The sequence below is a fragment of the Oncorhynchus kisutch genome, linkage group LG17, assembly GCF_002021735.2.
Source record: "Oncorhynchus kisutch isolate 150728-3 linkage group LG17, Okis_V2, whole genome shotgun sequence".
Lineage (NCBI taxonomy): Eukaryota > Metazoa > Chordata > Actinopteri > Salmoniformes > Salmonidae > Oncorhynchus > Oncorhynchus kisutch.
The window spans coordinates 39,167,691-39,185,590 of NC_034190.2; the positions used below are offsets into that span (position 1 = coordinate 39,167,691).

At 42.7% G+C, this 17,900-nt stretch overlaps 1 protein-coding gene across 8 annotated transcripts in view; it reads right to left on the reverse strand.

Annotated features, from left to right (window-relative positions):
• pleca (plectin a) overlaps positions 1-17,900 on the reverse strand; it is a 189,613-nt gene that overhangs the window by 120,038 nt on the left and 51,675 nt on the right. The gene's annotated exons all lie outside the window — the stretch shown is intronic.

Genomic DNA, 17,900 nt, shown 5'->3' on the forward strand with positions numbered 1-17,900 from the left:
TCTGTCCGACCAGACCACATAAAGATCACTCCTCCCTGCCTCTGGGTGAGAGAGGAAAAACCTGACATACGTTCTTCATTTCTATATTCGAGAGACAGGCAGTTGTGGTAATCTTTCTCAAAGTACACTTCTGCAAGTCTGGCCACTTCATGTTTCGTTGTCACATACATTTCACTGCACCTATCCAGTGTGTTGTTTTACAGGGTCAGCCATAGTAGTACGGCGCCCCTGGAACATTGTCCGTTTCTCATGAAACACTTTGGGACGTGTGCATTTCCACAGTTTTAAACACTGCTGCACTTTACCCTCTCTCTGACCCCCATTCATTACCTTGTTCCATGTTGACCTTCCCACACCCAAAGTCATACAACAGCACTGGAACAGCAGCTTACCTGCAAATGAAAATAAACAAGAGCACACACGTTGTTAGGCCTTGTTCACACCGCAGGCCTCGGGTTGTTTTTCTTCTAATCGGTTTTGAATACTGCCTGTCCAAACAGCAAGTTACAAGTGACCAAATCAAATTTGTGTGTTCAGACAGCCATTACGGGGCGGCAGGGTAGCCATGCGGTTAGAGTGACTCGAATCCTATGTTTTGACATTTCACACTGCCAATGTAAACAAGATTTTAGACACAATGCTAACATTACAGTATTGAGATAGAATCAAATCATTGTCGCGTCTTTACGACCACAGCCCAAGCAAGGGCATAAAAAAACTAAGAACAAAAACACCTCGTCCCAAATGTTGAGTGTTAATGAATTAAAAGCTGACAGGTTTATAGGGGGGGAAAGTGTTATTTTACGACATGAGACAGGAGTACACACCCACGCAATCTGCAAACTATTATTTAAAAAAATAGAGGAAGGATCAAACAAAAGACAAATACACCTCAGGAGGAAGTTGCAGTAAATGTACCATGGAGAAGTTAGACAGGGAATGGCAATCCACATCATACCAGTTCAACAAAAAAAATGATGTAGAATCTTAAAGAGAGGCCTCGGCTGAGGGGGGGGGGGGGGGGGTATCACATGGTGAGCTGTGTTGCAAACCAGAACGGTCTGCAGTAGCTTTAGTAACAGTGCCACCTTCTGGTTGGTTTAAGATCACGTTTGCTGAGAGGCATGGCAATCCGTTACAGTCTGTTTTGTGAGCTCCGGGGTAAAGTATCCCCTTTGTACTGGTCTAGGACCAGCAAATACAAAACTGACCCAAGATCAGCATTAGGGGCAACTTCACCATACCCCCCTACTCCTTGACAAAATACAGTGTGAGCAATGCGATTACATCCCAATGGGTCACGAATTAGAAGAAGGAGTGGATAATTGCGGGGGATGTGTTGGATTACGGAGTTACAGCAGACCTGGAGTTGATTAGATTAAGTAGTAATCACATCTAATAACACAGCTGGGACAGAGCCCAGACCAACCCTTTAACCAACATGAGTGGCAGGCTGTCTCACTGATAGACAGACACACTGACAGGATTACTCAGATTGCCACTGAGGATTAATGACTCAAAATCGAGATTCTCAAAACACCTGTATGAGGAGTTTCAGATAATTATACAGTAAGAGGTGAAGGCAACAAATTGCACAAGATGTCAATTGAATTTTAGATGATAGCTCTAAGATTGTGCCGCAAAATGGATACTGCCTTTGACAAATTTGGACTTGTTGGAACATTTAAACCTGTCTTCATCCCTAACATATCAATCAATTGGAACACATTAAAGTTATCCATCATCTTAAATCGACTCCACAGAGCACCATTTCAATCACGTTTTTAAAAGTGCTGCCGTTGATAGCTCTACACGATGCGTCAGTTCCTGAAATGGCACCCGCCACATCCCTCTTGCACAACCCTCACTGCCACCTGCCTAAGACCCATGATGCAGTTGGGCTATGTCCCACCAAGCAGCTGTCATGCGAGATGCAAGTTCTTCTGTCTTAAAATAGATCGATGTCACTCTGCATTCAGGAATCCTGAGGAGGTGGATGGATATCTAGAGCAAGGATTCCACTCTCAGGAGCTAGTATAAACTACTGATAGAGGAGGTATTCTATTTGTATGTGTGATAAAAAATAGTGTACTACATGACCCGTCCATAGGTTTGACTTTTCGTTAGAGCAAATTTAAAAAAACTTTTGAGACTGTATGATTGGTCCTACCGATAATTATTTGAACACTTTATTACCACAGAGGAGAAGGACTGCCTATCAGTCAAAGTCAAGGGCCGCCCAAATGGGGCTAGTAGGCGATAGCAGCAGAGAGTAGCTTAGACAGGGGTTCCTAACAGGCCTATGGCTCCTGATTTTTCCTATGTATCAAGCGTCTCAGATTAGGAGTGATGATTTAGGATCAGTTTTGCATTTTAGATTACAATGAATGAGACTGCACAAACAGGTGGTACCTGATCTTAGATCAGCATTTCTACTATTAGACACTTGATACATACTGTAAATCCCTGGAGAAGAACAGGAAAGGAATCCTAACCGTGCATACAACATGATCACTGATCTAATTCCCTATGGGCTCAGATAACTACAGACACTTCTTTAAGCTGACTGCAGCTACTGAAGTTGCTCACAGGCTGTGGGACTACTTGTCTGATTCAATTATAAATCAGTAACTAACGTAAACAACATCCCACTGTTTAAACAGGCAAAAAGTTACTAAAAGAACACAGCAAATAAGAAGTGATTTTTAACCAGAGACTGGATGACTGGGTGTATTTGCATTGCCTTCTCTCTAGTCAGAGATGCTATTTGAATTCCAGCCTTTAGAAAGGAGGAGAAGAACATGTGACACATTCAATGATTGGGACTGAAAACTCAAGATAAACTAAGATAAATAATTGCAATAAAAAAAAGCTACATCTCTACACACACGTACATGGCTGCTATTTACAGTTGCTTCCTTCTGATCCGACTGTGGCCTCCAACAGCAGAAATCTATTGATCTCTCATGTCCTCATCTCATTTTATGCTGGGAAAGCAGCCTTTCTTGGCATCCAAAAAGTGCAGCGAGGGAGAAAAAAAAGAGAAAACGCTGATAAAATACTGTCTCCGCATCCCAAATGGGACTCTAGTGCACTATGTAGGGAACACGTTTGACCAGAGCCCTATGGGTGCCATTTGGAAAGCAACCTGTACCTGAGTGTAATATGCTGGATCAAGCAGAGCGTGACCATGACTGTCTGCATGTTGCCAACAGGATTGCGGCTCATAACAAGAGCTAAAGTATGATTGTTTTTTCATACTTCGCAGGGCTTGACATGAACCTTTTTAGCCACATGTCCTTCGGACAAGTAGAACATATTTTTTAATTGTCCGAAAGCTTCTTAAATTGACATATTGGTATGATATGAGAGGCAAAGTTGAGTTCCAAACAGATGCCAAGAGGGTAAAACAATCCCATTTTAAAGAACCAATATCTAAATATTCCAGGAACAGAAAAGCAGCAGTTCTTTGAGTTCCAGTAAAGTGAGTGTCTAACACAGAGGATGTCACAAATACCCCTCTCCAAAACAATGATGTAATGCTAATCATCATCATTTATAAGCTGCATCCCAAATGAACCCTATTCCCTACACAGTGCACTATTTTTGACTAGGGCCCTAATAGTGCACTTCGTTGAGGCCCTGGTCAAAAGTAGTGCACTATGGAATAGGGTGCCATTTCAGAGGCTGGCCATTAGTACTGTATCTAACTAAGTTTTTTCCTGCGGGTAGGTGGGAGTAGTTATAATACAGATCTGGTGTCTGGGCCCTGGGCTGGATAGCCACTGCTCACAGAGTCAATGGCTGTGTTCCAAATGGCACCATATTCCTTATGCAGGGCACTACTTTTGACCAGGGCCATAGGCTATGGTCAAAAGTAGTGCACTATATAGGGAATAGGGTGTCATTTGGATCACAAACAATGGATAGGAATCCAGAGTGCTGAGAGGACTACAGCCCTATAGAATACTGTGGAGATGTCATGTCCGGACCATAGAAAGATTTTATTTTCTATGGTAGAGTAGGTCAGGGCGTGACTGGGGGGGTTGTTCTAGTTTATATTTTCCATGTGGGGTTCAAGGTTTATTTTCTATGTAGTTGATTTGTATGATTCCCAATTAGAGGCAGCTAGCTGGTAATCGTTGTCTCTAATTGGGGATCATACTTAAGTAGCATTGTTTCCACCTGTGGGTTATGGGATATTGTTTGTGTTACTGTGTTTTGAGTTAGTGCATGTAGCATCTCTGTAGTCACGGTTCGTTGTTAGTTTGTGTCATTTATTTTTCTCTTTGCTTAGTTTCACTTTCTTGGTCCAATAATCATTCCAACGAACGTGACAGGAGACCTGGTGTCATCAGCTATCGCACAGTTTCCTCTCCAGAGGCCATCCCAATGGATCACATGAGGTGTATGTCCAAAATGGCACCCTATTCCCTACATAGTGTACTTATTTTGACCAGAGCCCTTTAGGCCCTTATCAAGAGTAGTGCACTATAGGGAATAGGATGCCATTTGGGATGCAACCCTGATGAACTCGGATGTTGAAAAAGACACGCATGAACATTTCCCCCAAAACAAAGCCCTTCAAAAATGGGTCAATCAAAACCAAATATACCGTAATGTTTGGAAAAACAAACTGATAAGAGGCTAGACTGGACACTGGAGTGTTTTTATTTTTCACACCAGACCCACTGGGATAGACAAAGCCCTTGAGCAATCATAGACGTAGACAAAACCTTTATAAAGCACAGGTAAATAATTATGTTTGGTATGTTATGCTGCATTTCCATGGTCAGGCCTTGCACCAGTGTTTGGAGCACCAGTGTTTGGAGCACCAGTGTTTGGAGCACCAGTGTTTGGAGCACCAGTGTTTGGAGCACCAGTGTTTGGAGCACCAGTGTTTGGAGCACCAGTGTTTGGAGCACCAGTGTTTGGAGCACCAGTGTTTGGAGCACCAGTGCTTGGAGCACCAGTGCGGACACCACTGCTGCAGTGGAAAAGCCCTATTAAAGCATCCATTCTCTCATCTGGAAATGTCAGGCCTTATGCACTTGTTTCCACAGTAGTTTGTGGTCTGACATAATGACAGCCGTTGTACCTAATAAAGAACCGATTTGTCAACCCTGTAATAACTAACTTCACCCTAAATTCCTGTACCCCTCCCACAGTTTATAAGGTAAAGCAGGCACCCACATACAAACACTGGCCTTAAAAAGCCTGTTACCTAGGCTGATTAGAGAGCTGCACTAAGCTCAGAGAATGTAGGTCAAGACCCAGAACTGGTCATGAGAGTGGTATAAGACGGGCAAAGCTGAGAGGAATCTGATGCTATTCTACTTGGAGACAGAGCCAGACTGTGTCACAAATGGCACCGTATTCCCTATATAGGGAATAGGATTCCATTTGGGACACAACCCCAGTTTCTGTGATGCCAACCCCCACTATGACGAATGTGAACACCTCTCCCCATTACAAAACATATTTGGTGGGTAATATAGGTAAACATCTTCAAAACTGCATAGCTGCTGGCCTGATGGTCAGATTTTTAGGATGTAATGTAGCATGACACCTTAAAAGGCTGAACATCAGGCCAGCAGCCATGCGGTGAACTCTCCTTGGTGAGGACATGCTTACAAACGAACCAACTGAGCAATCAATGTCAAACATATTAAGTAACTCCAATGGGCAGTATTCAATAGCGTGAGTAAGCTTTTGTCTCATCTCCTCTTGGTAAAACATTGACTGCGTACCAAATGGCACCCTATTCCCTATATAGTACACCATGTAGGAAATATGGTGCCATTTGGGACACATCCATTCTCAGCAGGTCCAAGTGCTGGAGAAATCTTAAGCTGCCCACATACTAGTTTCGAGTAGGCAAAGTGAATGTCTGTACCTCGCATACTCTGTAACAGACCCTGATCTGAAAAACTGCAATATTATCGTTTGTCCCTCTTGAGATGCCGTAGCAACAACATAGCCAATATACACGTCTTCAAAATAGTCTGAAGATAAATCAAGAAATCTGTAATAGATGTTGATGTTTTTGCCGAGATCTTAGTCACACAATTTTACATATAAATACACATAATACAGTATAATAACAAAGCAAAAACTGGTTTTTAGACTTTTTTGCACATTTGGGTATTATGCTACAAGCTTGGCAGACCTGTATTTGGAGAGCTTCTCCTATTATTCTCTGCAGATCCTCTCAAGCTCTGTCAGGTTGGATAGAGAGCGTCGCTGCACAGCTATTTTCAGGTCTCTCTAGAGATGTTAGATCGGGTTCAAGTCCGGGCTCTGGCTGGGCCAATCAAGGACATTCAGAGACTTGTCCTGAAGCCACTCCTGCGTTGTCTTGGCTGTGTGCTTAGGGTCATTGTCCTGTCGGAAGGTGAACCTTCGCCCCAGTCTGAGGTCCTGAATGCTCTGGAGCAGGTTTTCCCTGCCACTGAAAAACATCCCCACAGCATAATGCTTCCACCAGGGATGGTGCCAAGTTTCCTCCAGAAGTGATGCTTGGAATTCAGGCCAAAGAGTTCCATCTTGGTTTCATCAGACCAGAGAATCTTGTTTCTCATGGTCTGAGTCTCATTAGAGGTGCCTCTTGGCAAACTCTAAATGGGTTGTCATGTGCCTTTTACTGAGGAGTGGCTTCTGTCTGGCCACTCTACCATGAAGACCTGATTGATGGAGTGCTGCAGAGAGTATTGTCCTTCTGGAAGGTTCACCCATCTCCACAGAGGAACTATGGAGCGCTGTCATATAGTGACCATTGGGTTCTTGGTCACCTCCCTGACCAAGGCCCTTCTCCCCCTATTGTTCAGTCATGGCTTGGTTTTTGCTCTGACAACTGTGGAACCTCAAAGGCCGGTGTGTGGCTTTCCAAATCATGTCTTATCAGTTGAATTGACCACAGGTGGACTGGAAACAGTATGCACCTGAGCTCTATTTCAAGTCCCATTGCAAAGGGTCTGAATACTTCAGTTTTTTATTTTTCATACATTTAAAAAACATTCTAAAGACCTGCTTTGTCATTATGGGGTTTTGTGTTTAGATTGATGAGGATTTTTACATTTTTTATGTAATCAATATTAGAATAAGTCTGTAACGTAACAAAATGTGGAAAAAAGTAAAGGGATCTGAATACTTTCCGAATGAACTGTAACTGGAGAATCCCGTCCATAGGGCCCACTCCTAGTAAGAGTAGTGCTGTTGAACAATAACCGACGAAGGGGCGTAGACTTCGGCAACCGAACTTCGACTTGCCCCAAGAAAAAAATGTGTGTGCTCAAATAGTCTAAAAAAAACCTGCCAAACACCAAAATGAACAACAAGTCACAAAATGTCATCATAATATATGCGCAAACTGTTTCAACTGGGAAGCATGAGACAGGCTTTAGCCCTAGTTCAAACACTGTTCCATGGCCACACCGAACAAAAAAAATAAGTAAATTTCTCTTTCGAAGAGCGGTGATAGAATGTCGTCTGAAACCACGAAGTGGGCCTGGTCAGACTTAACGATAGTTTGGCAACCTCCGCCGCTCTTTCAGTGTGGTGCGGGTGAAGCGCAGCTCAGTTTCATGCAGCGGTATTGAGCAGTTCCAACCACTGTTGGGAAAACTGGTAATGCATATTAATATATGTTAAGTACATGCAAATAAAAGTGACTTTGTGTTAAGGGAATTTTTATCAATGATGACTAATTATGTATACATTTCAATCAGGACCGACTAATCAGAATACTATTATGTTACTGTATATGTACTAATCAGAACACTATTATGTTACTGTATATGTATGAATTTTCTTTTTAAATCCTAGTACTGAATATAATGTGTGTAAATATAATCAAGAATTAGAACAATGACTGTCTGTACCATGGTAGAAATTAATGAACTTATAGCCAGTCTGGCTAGAAGGCTTATCTACACTATAACCTTGGCTCGGTCATATATTATCTTAATAGGGAGAAACATGTGAGAACCATTACAGCCATTGTACTAGAGCGGAGATGATACGGGCTAGTACTGAAACTAATGACGTCATTTTCAGTTTATAACCTGTGGTAAAATGTGTAAGGAGCAGTACTCTCGTGAATAAAAGCTGCTGGTTGACTTTAAGACTGGGCTCTGTCCATTTTATACAAATTAGGGTCATACAAATCCTTATGAATTGACAGAGTGTTTGATTTTAATTGGGTATTAAAACAGAGGAATTTAATTCCACCAACACTTTGCTACCACATCCACAACAGAAGCACAATCATGGCCTCGGATTCTCAGGTGGACACGTTAGAACAGACCAAGGGTCTGTTTCTGTGGCGGAAGAAACGCTAAAAGTCTCATGGTTAGTGTAGTTTTTGGTGCTCTTTGAAACCAGCAACTGACAGTAAAAACACAACTTCCCAACACAGAGGCTGAAACATTTATAACATTCATAATCAACACGCATTGTTTTGCAATCTCAGGGGGAAATAAAACATCTACATTGTACAGTAATATCGCTATCTCAAACTCATGGTTTATTTAAGGGATGAGGAGACTCTTCATGATTCCTTAAGCGAGTTATGAAATCTGAAGAAACGTTATGTTAACCGAGAAACATTAAACTGATCATATTCAGTGTTTCAAACATTAACTACCGCGCTTCACAGGTGTGTGAAACTTATTTCTTTGCCTTTTAAGTGCAATAAACTTTGTGGTTTCTTTAACACAGAAGAGGTTGCAGTTATGCCTGAATTCGACCCAAAACCATCTGCAGTGTTGAGCGCGGGTATGAAACAAATTGGTACGTCAAGAAAAGCTCTCAACCATACCAGCCCGCTCTTAATTTCTATAAAGTTTGCCATAAGTGTTTTAGATCCGTCACCCGCACCATTTAAGTGGCTTGGCTTCCAGAAAGTGATTTAAAAGACCAGCCGCAAAGTTTAGGCCAGTTTGTTTGCCCCAAAAAACTAAAATTACCCAGGTTTTTCACACCAGGCCTTTTGTTTAAAAAAACAAGTATCAGCTTCTGGCTAGCTCTGCCAGCCTGGCCTGGTATTCATCCATTTAAAGGGACACCACATGAAAATGTGTCTGTTTTTCTTAATATGTTTTGTCATTTTGTATATTGTATGCGTTTATGTATTTATGCAGGGATCATCTGTAAAAGAGACCCTAGCCTCAGTATCCCTTCCCTGTCAAAATAAAGGTTAAATAAAAATACAAATACAAATGTCAGGGAGGATCTCTTAAGGGACCCTTTTCTTAAAGTTACAGTAAGCATTTCAGGAAAAACAACAAAATGGCAGTCCAACCACTTGTTTTGAGGAATGGGGTGGAGAAATGTATCCACTCTCCAATTCATGGACAGAGCTATGGATGCAAAGACATAGTTTATAGTTCATATAGTTCATAAATTATAGTTTTCAAAACCATGTCTTGAAGCTATACAGTGTTTGTTTATAATTATATAGTTTACAAACAATGGAGTAAACAAGCGTATACTTTGGATTCTGGGGTACGACAGTTGAACTAAGCCTATGATTCATTTATATTAAGCTATATTCTTCAAGAATCAATTACTATATATCATTAATTTAAAAGTCCAAAAATGGATGTACCAATCCCAGATTGCCCCTTCAATGGAGAGATAGATAGATAGATAGAGAGTCTGAATAAATTAAGAAGCACTGGAAGGTTCAATCTGAGACACAAACTCCCTAATGCACCCTTAAGGCTGGGTTTGGATGCCATGACGCCATTACAAATTACACTCAGCATTTTTATTGAAACTATGGCCTAAACAGAGTGAATGCATAACTAGGTCTAAATCCAGACTTACTTCTTGCGACTAACTAACAGGTCTAGGCGATAACATTAGACCTGTGATCTGAACTTGTTCAATTAATATTACTGTAACCCCCACTAAGCCAGTTGTGCTGAATGTTCACCATTTTCTGCTCTCACAGCAATCGGTTGGCTGTGCTAGGCTAGCAAGAAATCCCAAAAGGTTACACCAGGGATGGACTGATTACAACCTAGCAGAGACTCAAGAGAGTCTGTCAAGAGCCGAATGTAAACTATCATTATCATCCTTTTTAGATTGAGAGATTATAAAGAGAATAAAATGAGTTATATACTGTCAGTATCCTATAATTATCATTAGTCAATTACTACAAACAGAAGAAAATAACACATGGAAACATTTCCTAACAGTAATCTTGAAAGTTTCATTTAGTGCAAGTGGTTGATGATCAGTGAGATAATCATAGAGTAGCAGTCGGGTGGGAGGGGGGTGCAGTGACTAACACCTCTAGGATGTAAACAAATGCAGCATGAAGTAAGCTGCTCCATGACACACTGCAGTGCATCAAGTCAAAATGAGCCGAAGAAACATTTCCATACATTATAGGGTAGATTTTTACAAAATGTAATGGTTTTATATGTTATTTGTCCCGTGTCCCAAAGTATCCTCTCCGGCTGCAGGCAGGGATATCCCCAGCCAAAGGGCAGGGTCGTGGTTGGCCGGATCGTAGCGTTGTCGCGGCGATGCAGCAGCACTCTGCAGACCCCAGCGTAGCGCAGACGCACTGTGTGCCGCATGCAGCAGCGATAAGCTCGCACCACTCACCCTTCGCACCACTCACCCTTCGCACCAGTGCATTCAGAACACAATCACACAAATAGTATGAACACACGCACAAAAAACACACAACATGAAGCGGTCTACAACATACCAGCTCAACTACACCATCATCAATACCAATACTATCACCACCCCCGACCGAGCCCCTCCAGTCACGCTATAACACGTAAGCCATTCTCTCCCTTTATTCTCAACAAAATGCAGAGAGAGAGGGAGAGGGGAAGATCATTTGATCAAACTTTCTCCACAGATTCACAAAATGAGGTACTCCTCTGCAAGGGGTTGTGGGAAAATGAGGCGGTCCTGTCCAGAACATCACACTTGATAAAGAGGGAGACAGAGAGGAGAATACCTTTGAGAGAGGTGATCTCATGCTGGATAGACCTTGCGGTGTCCATGCTCTCCCTCCCACTGCTTCCTTCTGTCCCAGTCAGGCTGTGAAGCTGCCTGCCCCTGAGTGAGCGCTCCTGCTCCGTCTGGGAGGCTATGAACTGCAAAGTCAGCCTAATGCTACACAGCACACTGCTGGAGGAGGTGGAGGATTTTGCTCTATAGTACCAGAGTTGTTGCGGCTGCTAGCTGTCTGGGCTGCGTAGCTGCTCTGTTTTGATTCTCTCTCTCTCCACCTCTCTCATTGCTCTCCCTCTCTCCCCCTCAAACTGAAAGAAATTAAGTACACCTCCCTCCTTCCCTCCTCCTCCCCTTCCCCCCTCTACCCCATTCCATCCCCTATGCTTTTAACAGACCAATCACAGCTCAGCCATCACATCTCACAGATGTGTAGGATGGCTTCGCATAGCCATCGCAGATCCTGTAAAAGTAAAAAGTGTCTTCTGAGTGACAGACAAAGGAAGAGAGAAAGATTAAAATGAATATGCTATACATAGGCCTATACTGTATAGCATATATAATCGGTTTGTTCTTTATCAATGGAGACTTGGTGAAGACGTGAGATGACAAATTGTCACCAATAAATCACATGGGAGCATAGATTGCAGTGTGCAGTCTTTTTTCACCCTGTCCTTCCCTTGCACCCACATGGATGACGTTGTGAGTCGATAGAATCCGAATCTCCTAGAAAAGTGTGTAGTCACTCAATACTACTCTATATTTTATGCCAGTGCTGCAGAGGGGCGGGGAGCTCAGACTTACAGCAATGTAGGATGATGCAGCACCTTTTAGTGAGTGTGTTCTGACGCAGCACCTTTTAGTGAGTGTGTTCTGACGCAACACCTTTTAGTGAGTGTGTTCTGACGCAACACCTTTTAGTGAGTGTGTTCTGACGCAGCACCTTTTAGTGAGTGTGTTCTGACGCAGCACCTTTTAGTGAGTGTGTTCTGACGCAGCACCTTTTAGTGAGTGTGTTCTGACGCAGCACCTTTTAGTGAGTGTGTTCTGACGCAGCACCATCAGAAAGTATTCCTACCCCATAACTAGTTCCACATTTTGTTGTGTTACAACCTGAATTCAAAATTGATTAAATATATTTTTTTCGCACCCATCTATACACAATACCCCATAATGATAGCTAATTGTTTGCCCAACATTTTTGGCATATTATCTGAAAATTCAATGCACAAATATCTAATTTACATAAATATTTAAACCCCTGACTAAACCAGGTATTCCTCTAGCATTTTCACTGTGCTTAGGTCCATTTATTTTATTTTTTAGCCTGAAAAACTCCCGAGTCCTTGACGACTACAAGCATACCCAAATTATGATGCAGCCATCACTATACTACTATTGCTTTGCCACAGTTTTGCAGTATTACTTTAGTGTGTTGATACCAGCAGGATGCATGTTTTGGAATTTTTATATTCTGTACAGGCTTCCTTCTGTTCAACCTGTCATTTAGGTTAATATTGTGGATTAACTACAATGTTGTTGATCCTTCTTCAGTTCTCCTATCACAGCCATTAAACTCTGTAACTGCAACTTTTCAACTTCCTACTACTTTTTAGCTACTTTGCAATTTCTTAGCATGCTAGCTAACCCTTCCCCTAACCTTTAAACGTTTTAGCTAAACATTCCCATAACCCTAACCTTAACCCCTAGCCTGGCTAACGTTAGCTACCTAGCTAGAATTTGTAACAAATAATACATGAAGCTAATTCTTAACATTGTATGTTTAGCAAATGTGTAACATATAAAACAAATTGTAATTTGTAACACATCATACAAAATGGGTGATGGACATCCACAAATTAATATATACCGTACAAAACGAAACATATCATACTAAATGGACTGTGTCGGATTTATGTACAGAATTATACGAAATACCAAAAAGACAAAATTCCTTAGAGGACCATAAATGCCCTTTGCATAGGGTAATTCAGAGTTTACCCTGTACAGATACAAGTGACCACAGAGATAATACATCCAGATAGATACAGTAGCTTCAGAGTCTGCTTTAGGGGACAAGTTTAGCATACGAGCTAATCTGCGTTAATACCATTGTTACACTTTATTACAACAAAACCTGGTTGGAAATTAGATTGATGGCACTTTCGAGGCAACGACTAACTGTAGGCACCAATGCTGAGATTTCATCAGGCATGAAGTATGTGTTCATTAATGTATCATCACTAGTTATAAGGGGGCGTCAATGGGTGTGTCTGAAATGGGCCCTGGTCAATGGTAGTGCACTTTATAGGGAAAAGGGTGCCATCTCAGACTCAAACCAACACAAGTGCACGCTGACAATCCCCCAGCCAGAACAACACAGCTGTTTAGGGACTGTTTGATTTGGCTGTGAGCTTGTCTGAGGTTTGGACCTGCATGGCCTTGCTTGATGTTGTCACGGATCCCTCTGGAACTTTTATCACGCACACTTGTCCCCTATTCCCACTGATTAGTACTTGTATAAGTGTGCCCTTTGGTTTCCTTGTCTGTCGATTATTGTTACAATGTCCGTAGGTGCGTGTCAGTACCTGTGCTGTGTATTTTGGCTTTCGTGCCCTTGTGGATTGCCAGATGATTACGGGTCTTGTCCCGTGGGTTAATCATTGTGTGTATTTATTTGAGGTACACCTCACTCTTTTGTTTGGGTTTCAACCCTGTGTTGTATATGTGTTTGCTTGGTCTTCGTCCCCGTGCCCTTATACGGCACGCTGTAATTTGGGGCGTAATAAAAAAAACTATTACGCTTTCCTGTGTAAGTTTTTATTTATTTTATCTTTATTTAACCAGGTAGGCAAGTTGAGAACAAGTTCTCATTTACAACTGAGACCTGGCCAAGATAAAGCAAAGCAGTTCGACACATACAACAACACAGAGTTACACATGGAATAAAACAAACATACAGTCAATAATACAGTAGAAAAATAAGTCTATATACAATGTGAGCAAATGAGGTGAGATAAGGGAGGTAAAGGCAAAAAAAGGCCATGGTGGCAAAGTAAATACAGCAAGTATAGCAAGTAAAACACTGGAATTGTAGCTTTCCAGTGGAAGAATGTGCAGAGTAGAGATAAAAATAATGGGGTGTAAAGGAGCAAAATAAATAAATACAGTAGGGGGGAGAGGTAGTTGTTTGGGCTAAATTATAGATGGGCTATGTACAGGTGCAGTAATCTGTGAGCTGCTCTGACAGCTGGTGCTTAAAGCTAGTGAGGGAGATGAGTGTTTCCAGTTTCAGAGATTTTTGTAGTTTGTTCCAGTCATTGGCAGCAGAGAACTGGAAGGAGAGGCGGCCAAAGGAAGAATTGGTTTTGGGGGTGACCAGAGAGATATACCTGCTGGAGCGCGTGCTACAGGTGGGTGCTGCTATGATGTCCAGCGAGCTGAGATAAGGGGGGACTTTACCTAGCAGGGTCTTGTAGATGACCTGGAGCCAGTGGGTTTGGCGACGAGTATGAAGCGAGGGCCAGCCAACGAGAGCGTACAGGTCGCAGTGGTGGGTAGTATATGGGGCTTTGGTGACAAAACGGATGGCACTGTGATAGACTGCAGGCTTGGAGGCTTTTGTAAATGACATCGCCGAAGTCGAGGATCGGTAGGATGGTCAGTTTTACAAGGGTATGTTTGGCAGCATGAGTGAAGGATGCCTTGTTAAGAAATAGGAAGCCAATTCTAGATTTAACTTTGGATTGGAGATGTTTGATGTGAGTCTGGAGGGAGAGTTTACAGTCTAACCAGACACCTAGGTATTTATAGTTGTCCACATATTCTAAGTGAGAACCGTCCAGAGTAGTGATGTTGGACGGGCGGGCAGATGCAGGCCGCGATCGGTTGAAGAGCATGCATTTAGTTTCACTTGTATTTAAGAGCAATTGGAGGCCACGGAAGGAGAGTTGTATGGCATTGAAGCTCGTCTGGAGGGTTGTTAACACAGTGTCCAAAGAAGGGCAAGAAGTATACAGAATGGTGTCATCTGCGTAGAGGTGGATCAGAGACTCACCAGCAGCAAGAGCGACATCATTGATGTACACAGAGAAGAGAGTCGACCAAAGAATTGAACCCTGTGGCACCCCCATAGAGACTGCCAGAGGCCCGGACAACAGGCCCTCCGATTTGACACACTGAACTCTATCAGAGAAGTAGTTGGTGAACCAGGCGAGGCAATCATATGAGAAACCAAGGCTATCGAGTCTGCTGATGAGGATATGGTGATTGATAGAGTCGAAATCCTTGGCCAGGTCAATGAATAAGGCTGCACAGTACTGTTTCTTATCGATGGCGGTTAAGATATCATTTAGGACCTTGAGCGTGGCTGAGGTGCACCCATGACCAGCTCTGAAACCAGATTGCATAGCGGAGAAGGTATGGTGGGATTCGAAATGGTCGGTAATCTGTTTGTTGACTTGGCTTTCAAAGAAAGGCAGGGTAGGCTTGATATAGGTTGTAGCAGTTTGGGTTATGAGTGTCCCCCCCCTTTGAAGAGGGGGATGACCGCAGTTACTTACTATCTGTGGGAATCTCAGACGACACGAAAGAGAGGTTGAACAGGCTAATAATAGGGGTTGCAACAATTTCGGCAGATAATTTTAGAAAGAAAGGGTCCAGATTGTTCAGCCTGTCCAGCTCTTTCAGAACATCAGCTGACTGGATTTGGGAGAAGGAGAAATGGGGAAGGCTTGGGCGAGTTGCTGTGTGGGGTGTAGTGCTGTTGACCGGGGTAGGGGTAGCCAGGTGGAAAGCATGGCCAGCCGTAGAAAAATGATTACTGAAATTCTCAATTATAGTGGATTTATCGTTTGGAGTTCGTTTGACCGCTGACCCATTATGGATGCAGGCAATGAGTCAGTGATCGCTCAGATCTTGGTTGAAAACAGCAGAGGTTTATTTAGAGGGCATGTGATGTCATCACGTGTGGGTGGTGGAACTGAAAGGTTGGATAAGGTATAATGAGCAGGGCTAGTGGCTCTACAGTGAAATAAGCCAATAAACACTAACCAGAACAGCAATGGACAAGGAATATTGCCATTAAAGAGAGGCATGCTTAGTCGAGTGATCATAAGGGTCCAGTGAGTAGTGAGGTTGGTTGGGGTAACGGCAATTCAGACAGCTAGCCGGGCCATCGGTAACAAGCTAGTATAGGATAGAGGTCTGTTTTTAGCCACCTCGTGCATTTCCGTCGGTAGATTAGTGGGGTTCCATGTGGTAGAGGGGATCAATCCTATTGGCAAAATAGATATAGTTATAGTGACCCAAGAAAAATTGTCCGATAGACCTATTCTGATAGCAGCCGATAAGATAGCTAACAATTAGCGGGCCGCAGGTGGATAACTCCCTCAGGCAGATAACGTCGGTAGTCCAGTCGTGAAGGCCCGGTGGGGCTCCGCATCGGCAGTAAAACGGGTCCGGATAGGTGATTGTAGCCCAAGAGTTGCTGATGGAACGCTTCAGCTGGCTAGCTCCGGAAAAATGTATGTTTGCTCCAGGATCGACGTAAGCCAATAGTCACACGGATAGCAGCTAGCTAGCTGCGAGATCCAGGTGTAAATGTCCAGAGCGTGTGGTTGAAATCCGGGGATATGGAGAGAAAATAGGTCCGGTATGCTCTGGTCTGAGTCGTGTTGTACAAAACTGGCAATAGTTTTTCAAGCTAAAGGATAGCTGACGACCACAAACGGTGGTTAGCTGAATACTAACGTTAGTCAGTAAACTGGCTAGCTTCTGGCTAGCTTCTGGCTAGCTTCTGGCTAGCTTCTGGCTAGCTTCTATTGTGGATTTCAGATTTGAGGTAAATAATACTTGTACCAACCATCTGTCTTTATTCACACATAGCCAGACTAGTTGGCCATTTGCATGGACATCAAAACAGGATTCACTTGTAAGAGAATAATACAATTAAACGGATCACGGAAAGTTACACAAGATTAGTTTGATCACCAGCCAGAGCAAGATGCAGGAACAGATGCTAGGCAAATTAATAACAGTCCCAAATATTTTTCAGTCAGAGAAAAACATTTTAGCAGCAAATAAAGAAAAAAATAGATATATTTGTTGTGACATGATATCAGTGAGGACAACTGTGCTTCGATCAAATATTATTTCTGACCTAGATGGATGTAGCAATGGACGAAGCAATTGCAGATTTGGACATGAACAATGAACAATTCTAACATTGGGGATATTGACTGTGCCACAAATGCTAAAAAGCTCTCATTTGGAGAAAGTGTCCAGGTAATTACTGGGAAACCAATATGTAATTTTGTAATTTGGGTGAACTATCCATTTAACCTTCATCATACTCAATGGAAGATAAGTAGGAAGATTCACAGCAGAATTACTGTTTGACCGCTACAGCCATTTCTTGTAAAAAAAAAAACAACCCTAAACCCCGCATTTCTCTTTCTAGCATGCTTTGGACTTGACATGACACACCTGGGTAAGAATCTTATTTTCTCCTCTCACAAAACCCTGTTGAATTCAGCAGACTGTCTCTGCTGGTCCACTTTTTCATACACTTATCGCTCATCCTGTCCTCTTGTCCAAACGAGCCAGGAGAGAGGCTCGTAGGACGGTGAGAAAATGGCAAATATGGCACACCTCCAAATGCGTACATTTGTGTGGAAGGTGATGTGTGGCATTATGACTATGCAGCTTTCTTCACCAATCCCTATGCTAAATCCTGCACTACAACAGCCTTCTCTTCCAATCAATATGAATGGCTGTCAAGCTGAAGTTAAGCTGAAGTTATGGCATGGATCGTGTTCCAACATCTAACAATCTGCAGAGATGGGGGGATAGGGGTGGTGGGATGGGATAGGGGTGGTGAGTAGGGAATTGAGAATCTGGGAGGAGTGAAATAAAGAATT